We start from the raw sequence: 6,298 nt of genomic DNA, 5'->3' as shown, positions 1-6,298 counted from the left end.
GATAGATGATAGATAGATAGATGATAGATAGATGATGATAGATAGATGATGGATAGATAGATAGATGATTGATAGATAGATGACATGATAGATACATAGATGATAGATACATAGATAAATAGATAGATGATAGATAGATGATAGATAGATAGATGATAGATAGATAGATAGATAGATAGATAGATAGATAGATAGATAGATAGATAGATAGATAGATAGATAGATAGATAGATAGATGATAGATAGATAGATGATGATAGATAGATAGATGATAGATGATAGATAGATGATAGGTAGATAGATAACTAGATAGATGATAGATGATAGATAGATGATAGATGGTAGATGATTGATAGATAGATGATTGATAGATGATAGATAGATAAGTAGATAGATAGATAGATAGATGATAGATAGATAGATAGATAGACAGATAGATGATAGATAGAGAGATAGGTAGATATAGGTAGATAGACAAGAGATATATAAGAGATATAAGTAGATGATGATAAGTGAAAATATGTATACATGATCACCTGCAAATTATGACAAAAACAAATTTAGGGTACTATTACTTTAACTATGAGCCAACTTTACTACTTGATGTAAAGATAAAAAACACTGACAGGAATGCTAAGCAAGTGCAAAATATAGGTTTGCAATACATTGTGATAAAGCTAATTTCAGTTACTCAGTGTGCTGGATAGCTTTAGTTGCTAACTTGACACACTTGGGAAGGGGCAACCTCAACTGAAGCATTTCCTCCAGCCAATGGGCCTGTGGCCATATCTGTGAGGCATTTTCTTGATTGTTGAGTTTTGTGCAAGGGCCAGTCCACTGTAGGTGATGCCACCTCTGGGCAGATGGTCCAGGTTTGTATAAGGACAGGCTGAGCACAGGACAGCAGGAGCAAACCAGTAAGCAGCATTCCTCCATGGTCTGTGCTTCAGTCCCTGCGTCCAAGTTCCTGCTTGAGCTCCTGCCCTGGCTTCCCTCATTGAAGGATTGTACTATAAGCGGAAATAAACCCCTTCCTCCCCAAGCTGCTTTGGGTCAGTCTTCTAACACAGTGATAGAAAGCTAACCAGGATGCTCTGTGACTTGAATGATGTAAGTATCCTCAGCGTTGAGATCAAGCTCTTTTAAGCAAGTCATTTCATTTTTATTTATAATTAATCCCAAGAACTAAACCAGTATCAGAAATACTTTAGGAGATCAAGAGCTAACTAAAGAAAGACGGAATTTTAAGCATTTTGGAGTATCTACTGGCAAAGACTGAAATGCTAATCATAAACAATTCTGTGTGACAGACAGTGCTAATGCAATGCATGTTCAGTAGAAACAGGTACGTCGACTTTTGAGTGTGGACCTAACACCATATACACTCTCTGGAGATGCTATGCTAGGCAGTGATGGCAAGCCACATCTTACAGTCAGCTATGTGATCATGAGGGCATGCAGCCAGTACTCTATGGTGTGCTGTTTTGTCAAGTAACAATGTTTGGTTGATATATTAATACATTTTCAACTTATGACATTTTAAATTTACATTGGTTTATGGTACATAATCATTACAAATCAAGGAGCACCTGTGCTTTCTGAAGCAAGAACCCCTATATGAAATTTATTTTGCTAAGTTACTAAGAGTCAGATTATCAATACAAGCAGTTTTCAATATTTACTTATTTATTTATTTATTTATTATTCATTTCTCTCTGTGTGGTACTGAGGATGAACCCAGGGCTTCATGCATGTTAAGCATGTACTCTGTGACTGAGCTATACCTCTGGACTCTGTTTTTCTAAATTTTCTTTTCTGTTTTTTGTTTTGTATTTAAGAAAAGGTCTCACTATGTGGCCCTGGCTATTTGGAACTCACTATATACAGACCAGGTTGACCACGAACTTACAGGGTTTGGGCTGCCTTTGCCTCCTGAGAACTGAGATTAGAGGCTTGCGCCACCACCCCTCCTGGCTTATCTTTATAAACATTATTATATAGATGTTCTTTCCTTCAAGGAACATCTCAGGTTCATGATCTTTTGTAATTAGTTGCACTGCACATACATGCTATTATTCCGGTTTTACTCTTGACATTTAAACAGAACAAAAGAAAATTGTACCAGTGACAATTTGCTGTGCATGACATGGTCTGTATTAAATTGTCCTCATGTTGGTATTCTACACAGCAGCTAAGAAATCTTTGACCTAGTAAAGAAACATTTATTTCTTTCATAATCGCTCAAGAATTGGAGCTTGTGCATTCTAAAGGCTTTCCAACTGGACTTTTAAAGTCTAATGGAAATGTCTGTATAATCTTGGAATTCTAAAAGAAGAAATATATTTACATTGAAGAGAAATGAGACTTTAATAGAAAGACTCATATTTTGAATTAAACTATAATTTAATTATATTTGAAGAACAATGAAAGTTTTCTTTCAGTATTCTTTTTCACTCCCAATAGCATAAGATGTTTATGATTTCTTTTGGTCTTACATGCAGAAAAACATTATGTAATTTTTTATTAAAATGTATTGTTAAAAATAGATATTTAAAATAGCAGCTCTGTGAAGGTAAATAAAAGGTTCTTTCTGTTGTAAAGTCCACAAAATACAATTTTAGAACCAAGTTATTTTATGAGACAAGCTTCTAAGATTAGCATTAATGATAAATATGTTTTGAAAGAGGCTAATCTTACTTGAATCAAATTAAATAGAGTTAGACATGAAAGTTCACATGAATAGTCTACTTCCTGTTCTGTCTCAAGCAAGGTATCAGACTAGAGAAGCTCTGAGTCCGCATCTTCCCCACAGTTTGACCTATGAAGGAGCCCTTTGTTCTCCTGATAAGTGATACACTGTGTGTTGCTCAGGTGCCTTGAACAAAAAGTGTAGGGCAACACAATGAGCCTGTCTCCAGTCTGCTTTAAGATGAAGAATGAAAGTAAAGCTAGCTTTACCTGAGATGTGTTCTTTTCAGTGAAACTTCCCTTGCCCATTCTAAAGTAAAATATCATTTTGTCTGTTTATAAAAGCTAACTCTAGAGTTTGCCCCCCTACGCCCCTGAGTCTCAATTCTGGGACAAAAGCAACAGGAACAGTGCTTCTTTTTTTTTTTTTTTTTATCAAAATGCTTAAGTTGGGTGAATTGCTGGCTTTTTGAAGGGGATTGTTGAACAGACTTTATCTGAGATAAGTTTCCTCACTTAAAGTGTCTAAACAATTAGTCATTTAAATAATCATTCATAGATCTAGTTATCAATGTAGGAAGATGTTTTATCATCTTTTCTATATGCTCTTATAATTAGCTAAAAGGTTACCTTTAGTCAAAATATTTCTAAATGTAAATATACATACATGTTTAATATGAAAATGTCACTTAAGTATTCATTTAAATATATATCATTAAAAATAAATAATAGCCTACAAGATTGAGTCCTAAATCATTGTAAATATGCTATTATAATTTATTTAGTGAATCATATTTAAAGAAAATATTTATATTTTTAGTCTTATCTTCAAATAACAACACACACAAGCATTAAGAGAGAGATCCTTTTTTTTTTTTTTGCAGTTTATACTGACTCTCAGCCATTAGTTCTTATCCATATTGACTGTCTGTAGATTTTTGAATGTGGTAACAGGGATATAGGTTACCAAAGCATACACAATTTGTTTGGCAAATCCTCATCCTCAAAGGAACACGGATACGGTATTGATCATTCCTTATTCCTTTGACCTAGACAGTTTTGTTGAGCCTAGTATTAATGCGCACATCTGGACAGCCCACCTCCTTCACTGCAAGCTTCCGGATTTCCTTGAGTGCCCAAGGGGCACATTTCTTGAAGCCCACTCCATGGATGCGCTTTATGAATGTTGACTGTGCATTCCAGGGTCACCACCTCGTTGAAGGCAGGATGGTCCTTCTCGTCACCCTTCTTTGCTGGCGCCATTGCCCCAGGCCCAAGTTGGAAAGGAAGGGCACAAAGGACTGTGGAAGGGAAAGTTGCTCACAAGTACAACTTATCTTCTTTCTCCATTCTTTAGGTGAAGTTTGTGATTCCCACTGGGTTATCTTGAAGTGTGAAGGGCCCAGCTGCAAAAGCCATGCTGGTAATGTATGGACCAAATTCACTTCATTAGGAAAAAAATCCAGGGAGGATGGGTGCACTTACATACAGGCAATACATACATACACATAAAATAAAAATAATAAATAAAATATTTTTTAAAAAGAAAGAAAGAAAAAATCCAGGACTGGAGATGGCGCAGCAGTTAAGAGCACTGACTTCTCTTACAGAGGACCTGGATTCAATTCCCGCACCCACTTGGCAGCTGACAACCATTTGCAATTCCAGTTTCAGGGGATTCAATGCCCTCTTCTTACCTCCATGGGCATTGCATGACATGGGTGCACATACATGCAGGCAAAACATTTATACACAGAAAGTAAAAGTAAACAAATATTTTTTTAAAAAAGAAGAACTCCATCAAATTATTTCTTGTTATCACAACAGTGTTACAGATTAGGATTCTGAGCTTTACCCAACCATCTTCCATATTCAGTTATCACAGTTTATGATTTATAACTGCTTGATAATTATCATAAGATCACAAACTCTGTAATGAACATTTCCAATATAACCTTTATATATTCGATGAATTTGACAAATATTTGTTGCACAGTAAGGAAAACACTCTAACACTGTGTTTCCAATGGCCTTTAGGATGTACTATTAGCATTGCTGACTGTATTAAAAAGTCTATTCAGTGTATATTCGCATTTTGAACACAATATAACTTTGCAAAAAATGTTTAAAACACTTTCCATACTAGTGCCTGGTAGGCAGGTTTCAGTCTGTTTTTTTTTGTTTGCTTGTTTGTTTGTTTTTTTTCTCTTTTTGAGACAGGGTCTCCCTGTAGCCCCAGCTGCGCCAGCTGATCTGAAACTCACTATGTAGCCAGGCTGGCCTTGAACTCACTAATGAATTAGAAATAGTGCAACTAGGTAATGGCTTTGGCATCATTTTCTCGAAACCCACAGAAGAACAAACTTACTGCAAGTGTCCAGCAATGCTCTTATGGTTCATGAACTTGTGCTTAAGTGATGAGTATATTAGTGTACCAACACATTGAATAGATATTGCATTCATTCCTATTTTATAGCATTGAGAATGTCACAATCAAAAAGTTCTTTTACTCAAGTAGTTGCTTTCTCTCAATAGAGAAAGAGCAGAAACAAAGAAAAGCAATAATTCTTCATGTTTACTATCACATTTTACTGAGACCATCAAGGTCAAATGCTTGTCAATGTCTTAAATTTAGATAACAAGTAGGGATTTTCTCAGACAACTTTATTTCTTTGGGTAATACAAATGCCACAGCTGCCCTCTGGGGTCATCTTGAAACTCTCAAGTGACCCTGGATGAACCATACCTTCCAAATCCTTTTCACAAGTCATATGCTGGGTAAAAGAAAGCATCTTGCATAATAAAATCCTCTGTTACCAAAGAGCCAACCCGATCTATACAACTTTATTTGAAGTTTGAAGCATCTTTTGAAGTGAAATTACTCTTTTCTGAATATCCCTGCAAGCTCTTGATAAATGAAGGCCTCAAAATTAAATTCTTGGGAATGGAAAACTAAGCAAGAAAGTGACTAATTATAATTATATTGTATAATTCATGTGAAGTACATACATGTATCTACATATATGCATATGTGTATATGATAAGAGGAAGAGAGAAAGGTAGAGAGTGAGTTTGAGACTAGGAGAAAACAATGGCCTTTTGATTTACCTTTTAAAAAGCATTTTTTTCACTCCTGCAATTATTTATATATGTATACTATTAAAATTCTGTGATTCATATCTAAGTTCCTCAGATGACTGAAAAACAAGTTAAATTGAAAGAAGCATTTTCAAAAAGCTTTGAGAATCTAAACAGCAGTTTGACTCAGCTTGTGTTTCTCTGTTCTTTTCAATTCCTGTCTTGCGATACTTAGTACTGCTTTATGGTACTTAAGTTCTATATCCTTCTATTTAGGAAACAGAATCGTCCTGGTCTATGTGTCTGTGTGGACATGAAGTCAGTGTATTGACTTTCTTTGAGAAAGAAGGCCGCAGACTCTGTGGCAAGACAAGTCATAGGTAACTACGAATGTGTGTGTTTCTCACTTTTTTCTTGTGTAAAATAAAGATGGTTCTAAACAGCTTATGTGTTTTTGAGGATTATCTGAGGTGAAGAACCATGAAAACATACTTCATAAATTCTGAGATCTTGTACAAATATTTTATAGTCA

General features: G+C 35.3%; 1 pseudogene; it reads right to left on the bottom strand.

Moving 5' to 3' along the window:
• Window positions 1-3,592: 3,592 nt before the first annotated feature.
• On the bottom strand, window positions 3,593-3,975 carry LOC108491387 (annotated as a pseudogene).
• Window positions 3,976-6,298: the final 2,323 nt, after the last annotated feature.

This window comes from Nannospalax galili, unplaced genomic scaffold, assembly GCF_000622305.1.
Source record: "Nannospalax galili isolate Female #2095 unplaced genomic scaffold, S.galili_v1.0 scaffold242, whole genome shotgun sequence".
Taxonomy (NCBI): domain Eukaryota; kingdom Metazoa; phylum Chordata; class Mammalia; order Rodentia; family Spalacidae; genus Nannospalax; species Nannospalax galili.
This window is presented reverse-complemented; position numbering and strand designations above follow the sequence as displayed.